This window comes from Equus asinus, unplaced genomic scaffold, assembly GCF_041296235.1.
Source record: "Equus asinus isolate D_3611 breed Donkey unplaced genomic scaffold, EquAss-T2T_v2 contig_273, whole genome shotgun sequence".
Lineage (NCBI taxonomy): Eukaryota > Metazoa > Chordata > Mammalia > Perissodactyla > Equidae > Equus > Equus asinus.
The window spans coordinates 23,125-40,000 of NW_027224931.1; positions in this window are offsets into that span (position 1 = coordinate 23,125).

A 16,876-nucleotide genomic window follows, 5' to 3' on the forward strand; every position below is an offset into this window, starting at 1 on the left:
TCTCAGTTCTAGAGGGTAGATTTCTCCGTGTTGCTTTTTCCCCAGGTCTCCACGCACTTCCTTTTATTTTTCCTTAAAAATTGCCACCTGAGCTAGCCTCTGTTGTCCATCTTCGTCGGTTTCAGAGGGTAGATTTCTCACTGTTGCTTTTTTGCCAGGTCTGCACGCCCTTGTGTTTTTTTTCTGCTTAAAGGTTGCAACCTGAGCTAGCTTCTTTTGCCCATGTTCCTCAGTTTCAGAGGGTGGATTTCTCCGTGTTGCTTTTTCCCCAGGCCTCCACGCCCTTGTGTGTTTCTTTTGCTTAACGATTGCCACCTGAGCTAGCCTCTGTTGCCCATCTTCGTCCGTTTCAGAGGGTGGATTTCTCAGTGTTGCCTTTTCCCCAGCTCCCCACGCCCTTGTGTGTTTCTTTTGCTTAAAGATTGCCACCTGAAGCCAGCCTCTCTTGCCCATCTTCCTCAGTTTCAGAGGGTAGATATTTCAGGGTTGCTTTTTCCCCAGGTCTCCACGCCTTTGGGTTTTGTTTTTGCTTAACGAGTGCCACCTGAGCTAGCCTCTCTTGCCCATGTTCCTCAGTTTCAGAGGGTAGATATTTCAGGGTTGCTTTGTCCCCAGGGCTCCACGCCTTTGTGCTTTGTTTTTGCTTAAGGATTGCCACCTGAGGTAGCCTCTCTTGCCCATCTTCCTCAGTTTCAGAGGGTGGATTTCTCCGTGTTGCTTTTTCCCCAGGTCTCCACGCCCTTGTGTGTTTCTTTTGCTTAAAGATTGCCACCTGAGCTAGCCTCTGTTGCCCATCTTCGTCCGTTTCAGAGGGTGGATTTCTCAGTGTTGCCTTTTCGCCAGCTCCCCACGCCCTTGTGTGTTTCTTTTGCTTAAAGATTGTCACCTGAGCTAGGCACTGTTGCCCTGCTTCCTCAGTTTCAGAGGGTACCTTTTTCAGGGTTGCTTTTTGACCGGGTCTCCTCGCCATTGTATTTTTTTATTTTATTTTTTTTGCTTAAAGATTGCCACCTGAGCTAGCCTCTGTTGCGCTTCTTTCTCAGTTCTAGAGGGTAGATTTCTCCGTGTTGCTTTTTCCCCAGGTCTCCACGCACTTCCTTTTATTTTTCCTTAAAAATTGCCACCTGAGCTAGCCTCTGTTGTCCATCTTCGTCGGTTTCAGAGGGTAGATTTCTCACTGTTGCTTTTTTGCCAGGTCTGCACGCCCTTGTGTTTTTTTTCTGCTTAAAGGTTGCAACCTGAGCTAGCTTCTTTTGCCCATGTTCCTCAGTTTCAGAGGGTGGATTTCTCCGTGTTGCTTTTTCCCCAGGCCTCCACGCCCTTGTGTGTTTCTTTTGCTTAACGATTGCCACCTGAGCTAGCCTCTGTTGCCCATCTTCGTCCGTTTCAGAGGGTGGATTTCTCAGTGTTGCCTTTTCCCCAGCTCCCCACGCCCTTGTGTGTTTCTTTTGCTTAAAGATTGCCACCTGAAGCCAGCCTCTCTTGCCCATCTTCCTCAGTTTCAGAGGGTAGATATTTCAGGGTTGCTTTTTCCCCAGGTCTCCACGCCTTTGGGTTTTGTTTTTGCTTAACGAGTGCCACCTGAGCTAGCCTCTCTTGCCCATGTTCCTCAGTTTCAGAGGGTAGATATTTCAGGGTTGCTTTGTCCCCAGGGCTCCACGCCTTTGTGCTTTGTTTTTGCTTAAGGATTGCCACCTGAGGTAGCCTCTCTTGCCCATCTTCCTCAGTTTCAGAGGGTGGATTTCTCCGTGTTGCTTTTTCCCCAGGTCTCCACGCCCTTGTGTGTTTCTTTTGCTTAAAGATTGCCACCTGAGCTAGCCTCTGTTGCCCATCTTCGTCCGTTTCAGAGGGTGGATTTCTCAGTGTTGCCTTTTCGCCAGCTCCCCACGCCCTTGTGTGTTTCTTTTGCTTAAAGATTGTCACCTGAGCTAGGCACTGTTGCCCTGCTTCCTCAGTTTCAGAGGGTACCTTTTTCAGGGTTGCTTTTTGACCGGGTCTCCTCGCCATTGTATTTTTTTATTTTATTTTTTTTGCTTAAAGATTGCCACCTGAGCTAGCCTCTGTTGCGCTTCTTTCTCAGTTCTAGAGGGTAGATTTCTCCGTGTTGCTTTTTCCCCAGGTCTCCACGCACTTCCTTTTATTTTTCCTTAAAAATTGCCACCTGAGCTAGCCTCTGTTGTCCATCTTCGTCGGTTTCAGAGGGTAGATTTCTCACTGTTGCTTTTTTGCCAGGTCTGCACGCCCTTGTGTTTTTTTTCTGCTTAAAGGTTGCAACCTGAGCTAGCTTCTTTTGCCCATGTTCCTCAGTTTCAGAGGGTGGATTTCTCCGTGTTGCTTTTTCCCCAGGCCTCCACGCCCTTGTGTGTTTCTTTTGCTTAACGATTGCCACCTGAGCTAGCCTCTGTTGCCCATCTTCGTCCGTTTCAGAGGGTGGATTTCTCAGTGTTGCCTTTTCCCCAGCTCCCCATGCCCTTGTGTGTTTCTTTTGCTTAAAGATTGCCACCTGAAGCCAGCCTCTCTTGCCCATCTTCCTCAGTTTCAGAGGGTAGATATTTCAGGGTTGCTTTTTCCCCAGGTCTCCACGCCTTTGGGTTTTGTTTTTGCTTAACGAGTGCCACCTGAGCTAGCCTCTCTTGCCCATGTTCCTCAGTTTCAGAGGGTAGATATTTCAGGGTTGCTTTGTCCCCAGGGCTCCACGCCTTTGTGCTTTGTTTTTGCTTAAGGATTGCCACCTGAGGTAGCCTCTCTTGCCCATCTTCCTCAGTTTCAGAGGGTGGATTTCTCCGTGTTGCTTTTTCCCCAGGTCTCCACGCCCTTGTGTGTTTCTTTTGCTTAAAGATTGCCACCTGAGCTAGCCTCTGTTGCCCATCTTCGTCCGTTTCAGAGGGTGGATTTCTCAGTGTTGCCTTTTCCCCAGCTCCCCACGCCCTTGTGTGTTTCTTTTGCTTAAAGATTGCCACCTGAAGCCAGCCTCTCTTGCCCATCTTCCTCAGTTTCAGAGGGTAGATATTTCAGGGTTGCTTTTTCCCCAGGTCTCCACGCCTTTGGGTTTTGTTTTTGCTTAACGATTGCCACCTGAGCTAGCCTCTCTTGCCCATCTTCCTGAGTTTCAGAGGGTCGATATCTCCGTGTTGCTGTTTCCCCAGGTCTCCACGCCCTTGTGTGTTTCTTTTGCTTAAAGATTGCCACCTGAGCTAGCCTCTGTTGCCCATCTTCGTCCGTTTCAGAGGGTGGATTTCTCAGTGTTGCCTTTTCGCCAGCTCCCCACGCCCTTGTGTGTTTCTTTTGCTTAAAGATTGTCACCTGAGCTAGGCACTGTTGCCCTGCTTCCTCAGTTTCAGAGGGTACCTTTTTCAGGGTTGCTTTTTGACCGGGTCTCCTCGCCATTGTATTTTTTTATCTTATTTTTTTTGCTTAAAGATTGCCACCTGAGCTAGCCTCTGTTGCGCTTCTTTCTCAGTTCTAGAGGGTAGATTTCTCCGTGTTGCTTTTTCCCCAGGTCTCCACGCACTTCCTTTTATTTTTCCTTAAAAATTGCCACCTGAGCTAGCCTCTGTTGTCCATCTTCGTCGGTTTCAGAGGGTAGATTTCTCACTGTTGCTTTTTTGCCAGGTCTGCACGCCCTTGTGTTTTTTTTCTGCTTAAAGGTTGCAACCTGAGCTAGCTTCTTTTGCCCATGTCCCTCAGTTTCAGAGGGTGGATTTCTCCGTGTTGCTTTTTCCCCAGGTCTCCACGCCCTTGTGTGTTTCTTTTGCTTAAAGATTGCCACCTGAAGCCAGCCTCTCTTGCCCATCTTCCTCAGTTTCAGAGGGTAGATATTTCAGGGTTGCTTTTTCCCCAGGTCTCCACGCCCTTGTGTGTTTCTTTTGCTTAAAGATTGTCACCTGAGCTAGGCACTGTTGCCCTGCTTCCTCAGTTTCAGAGGGTACCTTTTTCAGGGTTGCTTTTTGACCGGGTCTCCTCGCCATTGTATTTTTTTATCTTATTTTTTTTGCTTAAAGATTGCCACCTGAGCTAGCCTCTGTTGCGCTTCTTTCTCAGTTCTAGAGGGTAGATTTCTCCGTGTTGCTTTTTCCCCAGGTCTCCACGCACTTCCTTTTATTTTTCCTTAAAAATTGCCACCTGAGCTAGCCTCTGTTGTCCATCTTCGTCGGTTTCAGAGGGTAGATTTCTCACTGTTGCTTTTTTGCCAGGTCTGCACGCCCTTGTGTTTTTTTTCTGCTTAAAGGTTGCAACCTGAGCTAGCTTCTTTTGCCCATGTCCCTCAGTTTCAGAGGGTGGATTTCTCCGTGTTGCTTTTTCCCCAGGCCTCCACGCCCTTGTGTGTTTCTTTTGCTTAAAGATTGCCACCTGAAGCCAGCCTCTCTTGCCCATCTTCCTCAGTTTCAGAGGGTAGATATTTCAGGGTTGCTTTTTCCCCAGGTCTCCACGCCTTTGGGTTTTGTTTTTGCTTAACGAGTGCCACCTGAGCTAGCCTCTCTTGCCCATGTTCCTCAGTTTCAGAGGGTAGATATTTCAGGGTTGCTTTGTCCCCAGGGCTCCACGCCTTTGTGCTTTGTTTTTGCTTAAGGATTGCCACCTGAGGTAGCCTCTCTTGCCCATCTTCCTCAGTTTCAGAGGGTGGATTTCTCCGTGTTGCTTTTTCCCCAGGTCTCCACGCCCTTGTGTGTTTCTTTTGCTTAAAGATTGCCACCTGAGCTAGCCTCTGTTGCCCATCTTCGTCCGTTTCAGAGGGTGGATTTCTCAGTGTTGCCTTTTCGCCAGCTCCCCACGCCCTTGTGTGTTTCTTTTGCTTAAAGATTGTCACCTGAGCTAGGCACTGTTGCCCTGCTTCCTCAGTTTCAGAGGGTACCTTTTTCAGGGTTGCTTTTTGACCGGGTCTCCTCGCCATTGTATTTTTTTATTTTATTTTTTTTGCTTAAAGATTGCCACCTGAGCTAGCCTCTGTTGCGCTTCTTTCTCAGTTCTAGAGGGTAGATTTCTCCGTGTTGCTTTTTCCCCAGGTCTCCACGCACTTCCTTTTATTTTTCCTTAAAAATTGCCACCTGAGCTAGCCTCTGTTGTCCATCTTCGTCGGTTTCAGAGGGTAGATTTCTCACTGTTGCTTTTTTGCCAGGTCTGCACGCCCTTGTGTTTTTTTTCTGCTTAAAGGTTGCAACCTGAGCTAGCTTCTTTCGCCCATGTTCGTCAGTTTCAGAGGGTGGATTTCTCCGTGTTGCTTTTTCCCCAGGCCTCCACGCCCTTGTGTGTTTCTTTTGCTTAACGATTGCCACCTGAGCTAGCCTCTGTTGCCCATCTTCGTCCGTTTCAGAGGGTGGATTTCTCAGTGTTGCCTTTTCCCCAGCTCCCCACGCCCTTGTGTGTTTCTTTTGCTTAAAGATTGCCACCTGAAGCCAGCCTCTCTTGCCCATCTTCCTCAGTTTCAGAGGGTAGATATTTCAGGGTTGCTTTTTCCCCAGGTCTCCACGCCTTTGGGTTTTGTTTTTGCTTAACGATTGCCACCTGAGCTAGCCTCTCTTGCCCATCTTCCTGAGTTTCAGAGGGTCGATATCTCCGTGTTGCTGTTTCCCCAGGTCTCCACGCCCTTGTGTGTTTCTTTTGCTTAACGTTTGCCACCTGAAGCCAGCCTCTCTTGCCCATCTTCCTCAGTTTCAGAGGGTAGATATTTCAGGGTTGCTTTTTCCCCAGGTCTCCACGCCTTTGGGTTTTGTTTTTGCTTAACGAGTGCCACCTGAGCTAGCCTCTCTTGCCCATGTTCCTCAGTTTCAGAGGGTAGATATTTCAGGGTTGCTTTGTCCCCAGGGCTCCACGCCTTTGTGCTTTGTTTTTGCTTAAGGATTGCCACCTGAGGTAGCCTCTCTTGCCCATCTTCCTCAGTTTCAGAGGGTGGATTTCTCCGTGTTGCTTTTTCCCCAGGTCTCCACGCCCTTGTGTGTTTCTTTTGCTTAAAGATTGCCACCTGAGCTAGCCTCTGTTGCCCATCTTCGTCCGTTTCAGAGGGTGGATTTCTCAGTGTTGCCTTTTCGCCAGCTCCCCACGCCCTTGTGTGTTTCTTTTGCTTAAAGATTGTCACCTGAGCTAGGCACTGTTGCCCTGCTTCCTCAGTTTCAGAGGGTACCTTTTTCAGGGTTGCTTTTTGACCGGGTCTCCTCGCCATTGTATTTTTTTATCTTATTTTTTTTGCTTAAAGATTGCCACCTGAGCTAGCCTCTGTTGCGCTTCTTTCTCAGTTCTAGAGGGTAGATTTCTCCGTGTTGCTTTTTCCCCAGGTCTCCACGCACTTCCTTTTATTTTTCCTTAAAAATTGCCACCTGAGCTAGCCTCTGTTGTCCATCTTCGTCGGTTTCAGAGGGTAGATTTCTCACTGTTGCTTTTTTGCCAGGTCTGCACGCCCTTGTGTTTTTTTTCTGCTTAAAGGTTGCAACCTGAGCTAGCTTCTTTTGCCCATGTCCCTCAGTTTCAGAGGGTGGATTTCTCCGTGTTGCTTTTTCCCCAGGCCTCCACGCCCTTGTGTGTTTCTTTTGCTTAACGATTGCCACCTGAGCTAGCCTCTGTTGCCCATCTTCGTCCATTTCACAGGGTGGATTTCTCAGTGTTGCCTTTTCCCCAGCTCCCCACGCCCTTGTGTGTTTCTTTTGCTTAAAGATTGCCACCTGAAGCCAGCCTCTCTTGCCCATCTTCCTCAGTTTCAGAGGGTAGATATTTCAGGGTTGCTTTTTCCCCAGGTCTCCACGCCTTTGGGTTTTGTTTTTGCTTAACGAGTGCCACCTGAGCTAGCCTCTCTTGCCCATGTTCCTCAGTTTCAGAGGGTAGATATTTCAGGGTTGCTTTGTCCCCAGGGCTCCACGCCTTTGTGCTTTGTTTTTGCTTAAGGATTGCCACCTGAGGTAGCCTCTCTTGCCCATCTTCCTCAGTTTCAGAGGGTGGATTTCTCCGTGTTGCTTTTTCCCCAGGTCTCCACGCCCTTGTGTGTTTCTTTTGCTTAAAGATTGCCACCTGAGCTAGCCTCTGTTGCCCATCTTCGTCCGTTTCAGAGGGTGGATTTCTCAGTGTTGCCTTTTCGCCAGCTCCCCACGCCCTTGTGTGTTTCTTTTGCTTAAAGATTGTCACCTGAGCTAGGCACTGTTGCCCTGCTTCCTCAGTTTCAGAGGGTACCTTTTTCAGGGTTGCTTTTTGACCGGGTCTCCTCGCCATTGTATTTTTTTATTTTATTTTTTTTGCTTAAAGATTGCCACCTGAGCTAGCCTCTGTTGCGCTTCTTTCTCAGTTCTAGAGGGTAGATTTCTCCGTGTTGCTTTTTCCCCAGGTCTCCACGCACTTCCTTTTATTTTTCCTTAAAAATTGCCACCTGAGCTAGCCTCTGTTGTCCATCTTCGTCGGTTTCAGAGGGTAGATTTCTCACTGTTGCTTTTTTGCCAGGTCTGCACGCCCTTGTGTTTTTTTTCTGCTTAAAGGTTGCAACCTGAGCTAGCTTCTTTTGCCCATGTTCCTCAGTTTCAGAGGGTGGATTTCTCAGTGTTGCCTTTTCCCCAGCTCCCCACGCCCTTGTGTGTTTCTTTTGCTTAAAGATTGCCACCTGAAGCCAGCCTCTCTTGCCCATCTTCCTCAGTTTCAGAGGGTAGATATTTCAGGGTTGCTTTTTCCCCAGGTCTCCACGCCTTTGGGTTTTGTTTTTGCTTAACGAGTGCCACCTGAGCTAGCCTCTCTTGCCCATGTTCCTCAGTTTCAGAGGGTAGATATTTCAGGGTTGCTTTGTCCCCAGGGCTCCACGCCTTTGTGCTTTGTTTTTGCTTAAGGATTGCCACCTGAGGTAGCCTCTCTTGCCCATCTTCCTCAGTTTCAGAGGGTGGATTTCTCCGTGTTGCTTTTTCCCCAGGTCTCCACGCCCTTGTGTGTTTCTTTTGCTTAAAGATTGCCACCTGAGCTAGCCTCTGTTGCCCATCTTCGTCCGTTTCAGAGGGTGGATTTCTCAGTGTTGCCTTTTCGCCAGCTCCCCACGCCCTTGTGTGTTTCTTTTGCTTAAAGATTGTCACCTGAGCTAGGCACTGTTGCCCTGCTTCCTCAGTTTCAGAGGGTACCTTTTTCAGGGTTGCTTTTTGACCGGGTCTCCTCGCCATTGTATTTTTTTATTTTATTTTTTTTGCTTAAAGATTGCCACCTGAGCTAGCCTCTGTTGCGCTTCTTTCTCAGTTCTAGAGGGTAGATTTCTCCGTGTTGCTTTTTCCCCAGGTCTCCACGCACTTCCTTTTATTTTTCCTTAAAAATTGCCACCTGAGCTAGCCTCTGTTGTCCATCTTCGTCGGTTTCAGAGGGTAGATTTCTCACTGTTGCTTTTTTGCCAGGTCTGCACGCCCTTGTGTTTTTTTTCTGCTTAAAGGTTGCAACCTGAGCTAGCTTCTTTTGCCCATGTTCCTCAGTTTCAGAGGGTGGATTTCTCAGTGTTGCCTTTTCCCCAGCTCCCCACGCCCTTGTGTGTTTCTTTTGCTTAAAGATTGCCACCTGAAGCCAGCCTCTCTTGCCCATCTTCCTCAGTTTCAGAGGGTAGATATTTCAGGGTTGCTTTTTCCCCAGGTCTCCACGCCTTTGGGTTTTGTTTTTGCTTAACGAGTGCCACCTGAGCTAGCCTCTCTTGCCCATGTTCCTCAGTTTCAGAGGGTAGATATTTCAGGGTTGCTTTGTCCCCAGGGCTCCACGCCTTTGTGCTTTGTTTTTGCTTAAGGATTGCCACGTGAGGTAGCCTCTCTTGCCCATCTTCCTCAGTTTCAGAGGGTGGATTTCTCCGTGTTGCTTTTTCCCCAGGTCTCCACGCCCTTGTGTGTTTCTTTTGCTTAAAGATTGCCACCTGAGCTAGCCTCTGTTGCCCATCTTCGTCCGTTTCAGAGGGTGGATTTCTCAGTGTTGCCTTTTCGCCAGCTCCCCACGCCCTTGTGTGTTTCTTTTGCTTAAAGATTGTCACCTGAGCTAGGCACTGTTGCCCTGCTTCCTCAGTTTCAGAGGGTACCTTTTTCAGGGTTGCTTTTTGACCGGGTCTCCTCGCCATTGTATTTTTTTATTTTATTTTTTTTGCTTAAAGATTGCCACCTGAGCTAGCCTCTGTTGCGCTTCTTTCTCAGTTCTAGAGGGTAGATTTCTCCGTGTTGCTTTTTCCCCAGGTCTCCACGCACTTCCTTTTATTTTTCCTTAAAAATTGCCACCTGAGCTAGCCTCTGTTGTCCATCTTCGTCGGTTTCAGAGGGTAGATTTCTCACTGTTGCTTTTTTGCCAGGTCTGCACGCCCTTGTGTTTTTTTTCTGCTTAAAGGTTGCAACCTGAGCTAGCTTCTTTTGCCCATGTTCCTCAGTTTCAGAGGGTGGATTTCTCAGTGTTGCCTTTTCCCCAGCTCCCCACGCCCTTGTGTGTTTCTTTTGCTTAAAGATTGCCACCTGAAGCCAGCCTCTCTTGCCCATCTTCCTCAGTTTCAGAGGGTAGATATTTCAGGGTTGCTTTTTCCCCAGGTCTCCACGCCTTTGGGTTTTGTTTTTGCTTAACGAGTGCCACCTGAGCTAGCCTCTCTTGCCCATGTTCCTCAGTTTCAGAGGGTAGATATTTCAGGGTTGCTTTGTCCCCAGGGCTCCACGCCTTTGTGCTTTGTTTTTGCTTAAGGATTGCCACGTGAGGTAGCCTCTCTTGCCCATCTTCCTCAGTTTCAGAGGGTGGATTTCTCCGTGTTGCTTTTTCCCCAGGTCTCCACGCCCTTGTGTGTTTCTTTTGCTTAAAGATTGCCACCTGAGCTAGCCTCTGTTGCCCATCTTCGTCCGTTTCAGAGGGTGGATTTCTCAGTGTTGCCTTTTCGCCAGCTCCCCACGCCCTTGTGTGTTTCTTTTGCTTAAAGATTGTCACCTGAGCTAGGCACTGTTGCCCTGCTTCCTCAGTTTCAGAGGGTACCTTTTTCAGGGTTGCTTTTTGACCGGGTCTCCTCGCCATTGTATTTTTTTATTTTATTTTTTTTGCTTAAAGATTGCCACCTGAGCTAGCCTCTGTTGCGCTTCTTTCTCAGTTCTAGAGGGTAGATTTCTCCGTGTTGCTTTTTCCCCAGGTCTCCACGCACTTCCTTTTATTTTTCCTTAAAAATTGCCACCTGAGCTAGCCTCTGTTGTCCATCTTCGTCGGTTTCAGAGGGTAGATTTCTCACTGTTGCTTTTTTGCCAGGTCTGCACGCCCTTGTGTTTTTTTTCTGCTTAAAGGTTGCAACCTGAGCTAGCTTCTTTTGCCCATGTTCCTCAGTTTCAGAGGGTGGATTTCTCAGTGTTGCCTTTTCCCCAGCTCCCCACGCCCTTGTGTGTTTCTTTTGCTTAAAGATTGCCACCTGAAGCCAGCCTCTCTTGCCCATCTTCCTCAGTTTCAGAGGGTAGATATTTCAGGGTTGCTTTTTCCCCAGGTCTCCACGCCTTTGGGTTTTGTTTTTGCTTAACGAGTGCCACCTGAGCTAGCCTCTCTTGCCCATGTTCCTCAGTTTCAGAGGGTAGATATTTCAGGGTTGCTTTGTCCCCAGGGCTCCACGCCTTTGTGCTTTGTTTTTGCTTAAGGATTGCCACCTGAGGTAGCCTCTCTTGCCCATCTTCCTCAGTTTCAGAGGGTGGATTTCTCCGTGTTGCTTTTTCCCCAGGTCTCCACGCCCTTGTGTGTTTCTTTTGCTTAAAGATTGCCACCTGAGCTAGCCTCTGTTGCCCATCTTCGTCCGTTTCAGAGGGTGGATTTCTCAGTGTTGCCTTTTCGCCAGCTCCCCACGCCCTTGTGTGTTTCTTTTGCTTAAAGATTGTCACCTGAGCTAGGCACTGTTGCCCTGCTTCCTCAGTTTCAGAGGGTACCTTTTTCAGGGTTGCTTTTTGACCGGGTCTCCTCGCCATTGTATTTTTTTATCTTATTTTTTTTGCTTAAAGATTGCCACCTGAGCTAGCCTCTGTTGCGCTTCTTTCTCAGTTCTAGAGGGTAGATTTCTCCGTGTTGCTTTTTCCCCAGGTCTCCACGCACTTCCTTTTATTTTTCCTTAAAAATTGCCACCTGAGCTAGCCTCTGTTGTCCATCTTCGTCGGTTTCAGAGGGTAGATTTCTCACTGTTGCTTTTTTGCCAGGTCTGCACGCCCTTGTGTTTTTTTTCTGCTTAAAGGTTGCAACCTGAGCTAGCTTCTTTTGCCCATGTTCCTCAGTTTCAGAGGGTGGATTTCTCAGTGTTGCCTTTTCCCCAGCTCCCCACGCCCTTGTGTGTTTCTTTTGCTTAAAGATTGCCACCTGAAGCCAGCCTCTCTTGCCCATCTTCCTCAGTTTCAGAGGGTAGATATTTCAGGGTTGCTTTTTCCCCAGGTCTCCACGCCTTTGGGTTTTGTTTTTGCTTAACGAGTGCCACCTGAGCTAGCCTCTCTTGCCCATGTTCCTCAGTTTCAGAGGGTAGATATTTCAGGGTTGCTTTGTCCCCAGGGCTCCACGCCTTTGTGCTTTGTTTTTGCTTAAGGATTGCCACCTGAGGTAGCCTCTCTTGCCCATCTTCCTCAGTTTCAGAGGGTGGATTTCTCCGTGTTGCTTTTTCCCCAGGTCTCCACGCCCTTGTGTGTTTCTTTTGCTTAAAGATTGCCACCTGAGCTAGCCTCTGTTGCCCATCTTCGTCCGTTTCAGAGGGTGGATTTCTCAGTGTTGCCTTTTCGCCAGCTCCCCACGCCCTTGTGTGTTTCTTTTGCTTAAAGATTGTCACCTGAGCTAGGCACTGTTGCCCTGCTTCCTCAGTTTCAGAGGGTACCTTTTTCAGGGTTGCTTTTTGACCGGGTCTCCTCGCCATTGTATTTTTTTATCTTATTTTTTTTGCTTAAAGATTGCCACCTGAGCTAGCCTCTGTTGCGCTTCTTTCTCAGTTCTAGAGGGTAGATTTCTCCGTGTTGCTTTTTCCCCAGGTCTCCACGCACTTCCTTTTATTTTTCCTTAAAAATTGCCACCTGAGCTAGCCTCTGTTGTCCATCTTCGTCGGTTTCAGAGGGTAGATTTCTCACTGTTGCTTTTTTGCCAGGTCTGCACGCCCTTGTGTTTTTTTTCTGCTTAAAGGTTGCAACCTGAGCTAGCTTCTTTTGCCCATGTTCCTCAGTTTCAGAGGGTGGATTTCTCAGTGTTGCCTTTTCCCCAGCTCCCCACGCCCTTGTGTGTTTCTTTTGCTTAAAGATTGCCACCTGAAGCCAGCCTCTCTTGCCCATCTTCCTCAGTTTCAGAGGGTAGATATTTCAGGGTTGCTTTTTCCCCAGGTCTCCACGCCTTTGGGTTTTGTTTTTGCTTAACGAGTGCCACCTGAGCTAGCCTCTCTTGCCCATGTTCCTCAGTTTCAGAGGGTAGATATTTCAGGGTTGCTTTGTCCCCAGGGCTCCACGCCTTTGTGCTTTGTTTTTGCTTAAGGATTGCCACCTGAGGTAGCCTCTCTTGCCCATCTTCGTCCGTTTCAGAGGGTGGATTTCTCAGTGTTGCCTTTTCCCCAGCTCCCCACGCCCTTGTGTGTTTCTTTTGCTGAAAGATTGCCACCTGAAGCCAGCCTCTCTTGCCCATCTTCGTCAGTTTCAGAGGGTGGATTTCTCAGTGTTGCCTTTTCCCCAGCTCCCCACGCCCTTGTGTGTTTCTTTTGCTTAAAGATTGTCACCTGAGCTAGGCACTGTTGCCCTGCTTCCTCAGTTTCAGAGGGTACCTTTTTCAGGGTTGCTTTTTGACCGCGTCTCCTCGCCATTGTATTTTTTTATTTTATTTTTTTTGCTTAAAGATTGCCACCTGAGCTAGCCTCTGTTGCGCTTCTTTCTCAGTTCTAGAGGGTAGATTTCTCCGTGTTGCTTTTTCCCCAGGTCTCCACGCACTTCCTTTCATTTTTCCTTAAAAATTGCCACCTGAGCTAGCCCCTGTTGCCCATCTTCGTCGGTTTCAGAGGGTAGATTTCTCAGTGTTGATTTTTCCCCATTTCTCCACGCCCTCGTGCTTTTTTTTTTTTATTTCCTTAAATGTCGGCGCCTGAGCTAGCTTCTTTTGCCCATCTTCGTCAGTTTCAGCGGGTAGACTCTCCGCCTGCCTTCGACAGGCCCTCTGGACTGGAAAGCTTTCCTCCTCCCGTCATCACGGTCCTTCTCGGATGACGTGCCTGGTTTCGGTTTGACCGTCCCCGCCCGCCCTGATTTTCTAAGTCCTCCCGGGAACCCCGGGGGCGCTCCAGCCGCTCCGGGAAGCGGCGGCCTCCCGGCCGCACCGGCCCAGCCCGGCCCGGGCCGCCCCCTGGCCTCTCTGGGGGGAACTCTCCCCTTCCCCTTCCCGGTGATCGCCCGAGAAACCTTTTCCGAGTCCCCCTCCTGCGGCTGGGGCTGCGCCTTGGCGGCCGGGAGCCCGCGGGCGGACGCCCCGGGGCCGCACTGGGCCGGGAGGCTGGGTCCGAGGGGGCTCCGGGACGGGATCGGGCGGCCCGGCGGCCCGGCTGTGCTCCCCGGCGGGCCCGCGCTCCGGCTCCGTCCCGCTGAGGCGGTCGTCGGTCGCCGGGTGCCACCTGGCGGCCGCTTTTATATCGTCTCTTTCCTCCGGAGCTCCGGCGACGCGGGCCAAGGGACGGGACTCGGCCGCGGTGACCGAGGCAGAGTCCCGGGAGGCCGGCGTCGCTGGCGGGATCTGGCCCGGTGGCGCCGGGGCGTGAGCGCGACGCCCGCTCGCCGGAGATTGGAGGTGCAGGCTACTGAGGGAGGTGGCTGTCGCCGCGCCGCCCGGTGCCGGCCGGGGTGTGGGGCCTCCCGGACGGGTCGACCAGCAGCCGCCGGTGCCCCTCCGTCCCCGGGAGGGGGTGGGGGGCCGCCGCGGGGGAACGGGCGAGGGAGCTCGTCCCGTGCCCGGCCGTCGTCCCGAGGGCGGCCCGGTGGTCGGGCCTTCCGCGTCGCCGATCCCCTTTCCGCGCCCCGCTCCGGAGGTGGGCGACCGGCCGGGGCCTTGCGGGGGAGGCCCGTGGAGGGCGCGACGGGCTCGGCCGCCGGGCTGGCCTTTTCCCCACTGGTCTTCCGAGTCGACCGGCTCTGGCGGTGGGGACCGGGCCCGGTCCTCGGATGCCTCCTCCTCCGTGGCAGTTTTTTTTTCCAAGTCCCGCCCTGGAGAAGAGCGTGGACCGGCCCCGGGAGCCCTCGAGGGCGGGCCGGGGAGGGCGTCCCCGGCCCGGACGCGTGCCCGGGGTGGGTCCGGGCCGTCGGACCGGACTTCTCTCTCCGAGTTTCGCGGGTCGCGTCTTTGTCCGGAGGCGGGAGGGGGCCGGCTCGAGGCGTAGGTGGAGCCCCGGCTGAGGGACGGGAGCCACGGTCCCGCCCCGGGCCCGGTCGCCGGAGGCGCCTCCGCGGAATTCTTTTCTAAGTCCTGACCCGGCGACTCAGAGGGAGGGACCGACCGGTCCCGGCCCGCGCGGGCGGCCCGGGGAGGCTGTCCCCGGCTCCCCCTGCCGCCACGCTTCTGGGGTCGACCAGATGGCCCCGGGAGCTCCGGGCCTGGTGGCGATGGGGTCGTGCTTGGGGTCTGGTGGCCGTGGCCGTGATCCAGGGGTTCCCCTGGTGATCCGTGGGTGGGCCCCGTCTCCGGGCGCGGCGATTCTTGCCCCCGAATGGGTGGTTTTGTGCCGCCAGGTAAGTGCTGACACGCTCTGCTCGGGTGACAGTCGCCCGAGAGCTTCCGGGTGCCTGGATGCGTGTGCGGGGAGGGCTCCGGGCTCTGGCCGAGAACCGGACGCCCGTTTCCACCCCCGCCGCTTGAGCCGCCCGCTGGGGCCTGCGCGCCGGCTCTTGTGCGTTCCAGGCGCCCCCACGACCGTGGTGCCACCTCCGGTCTCTGGTACCCGAGGGCGGCGGGGTTAGGGGCGCGGGGTCCTCTACCACGTGCACTCCCTGCCGCCGGCACCCGGGTGCGGTCGCGACTTACCCCATCCCACCGGCTCCGTGCCAGTGCGTGTCAGGCGTTCTCGTCCTGGGGTGGTCGCCCGCGCTTGCTGGAGGAGGAGAGGGGTCGGTGAGGCTGAAGCAGGCTCCTCCGCTCGCTGTCCTCGCCGGCCTTCCCTTGCTCGGGGGTCCCTCGCGTTATGCTGCCGACCGATGTGGTGATGCTGTGCTCTCCCGGGCCGGGCCTAAGCCGTGCCAGACGAGGGACGGACGTTCATGGCGAACGGGACCGCTCTTCTCGCTCTGCCCGCGGGTCCCCTCGCCCGTTCTCCCCCGCTGCGAGTGGCGTGTGGGAGGCGGCAGGGGTGCGGAATCCGGCCCGACCTCGCTCCCCCGCCCCGTGCCTCGTGGCGTGGGCGGTGTCGGGGTCTCCGTGACGCGGCGGATGCTCCGCCTGTGCCTCTTGGCTGTGTCTCGCGGGCGGCCCTCCCCGCGGTGGGGCGGGCCGTGTTGCCGCCGCGCCGCGCGCCTTCCCGGGCGCGTGAGCGCGTTCCCCGGGCCGTTGGCGGTGCCCCTGGAGCGTTCCAGGTCGTCCCTCAGGCGCCCGAGGCCGAGTGGCGGTGTCGTTCCCTGTTCCCGTCGGCCTCCTCAGGTAACCACTGCGCTGGTGTGTCTGAGGAGCGGAGGGGTCGAGTCGGTAAGGGAGGCGTGCCCCTCGTCCCCCTCGGGGTGGACGGGTGCCTCGTCGCCCCCCACGGCGTGCCGTGTGGGGGCGGGCAGGCTCGGGCGCGTGCCCGCGTGTTCCCCTTGCTGGGGTTTCCCCGCGGGTGTGGGAGTGACCGTGGCGGGCCGAGCCAGCGGCGTGGCGCTGGCTCTTTGGTTGGGAGGTGCTGTTTGATCGGCACCTCCGTCCCAGTCTCTGCCTCCCTTGGTCTCTCGGCCTGAGAGGAGGCACTGACTTGGGAGCCGCACAGGGGCCTTGTAGATCCCTAGCTAAGCCCAGTGTGGCCAGAGATGGCGAGCCCGGGGCAGCGCGGGCTCGCGGCCCTGACCACGGACGCTCCGACTTGCTCTAGGCCTTACCTCTACCGCAGACCCCTCCTGCGTTGCGTGGCCATGGTGTCTGTAAGCGCCTTGGTGGGACCGATGGCGGACGATGGGCGGGGGCGACACGCCCTCGGTGAGAAAGCCTTCTCTAGCGATCCGAGAGGGTGCCTTGGGGTACCGGACCCCCCAGCCGCCGCCCCTCCTTTGCGCGTAGTAGCCACGGACGCCACCACCGTGGCGCGTGGGCAGAGCTGCTCTTTGCCTACCGCGGCCGGCGCCTCCCCCCTCCGAGTCGGGGGAGGGTCACGCCCGGCCGGGCCGTCGTCGGGCGCGGGGCCGCGCGTGTGCGCGAGCGTGCGCGTGGTTCTCCCGTCGCGCGCTGGGGCGGGGAGAGGGCCCGGCCCCGTCCGGGCTCCGCCCCGCCGCGAGCGGCTGGCTCTCCGCTCGCTCCCGTCCCGAGCCGCAGCCGGTGGTGGCGTGCGGGCATGGGTGGGGGCCGCCGCCGCTCTCGGGCGCGTTCCCTCGGGACGTGGGCCCCGGAGCAGACCAGACAGGCAGACGGGTGGCTGGGTGGACGGGGCGGCCCCCGGCGGCGGGGGCGCCTCACGTAGGCCCCGGCGGTGGGGCCGGGCCCGCGGGAGGCCGAGGGGTGGCTGAGGCCGGCCGGCGTCCCAGGCGTCGTGGGACCGCCCTCGCGTGTCGTTGGCGGTGGGATCCCGCGTGTGTTTTCCTGGTGGCCCGTCCGCGCCCGAGGCCGTCCCCGGGAGCCTTCCCGCGAGCCCGTGCTCCCTCCGTCGAGGCGCGCGCCGCGCTCCCCGCTGCCCCCGGTGCTCCCCCGCCCGGGCAGACGCCTGGCCGCGCCGCCCACCGGCCGGGACCGAAGTGGGCCTCGCCGTGCGGGTGTCGCCTCCGGCCACCGAGGCCGGTGGTGGCCCCGGGCG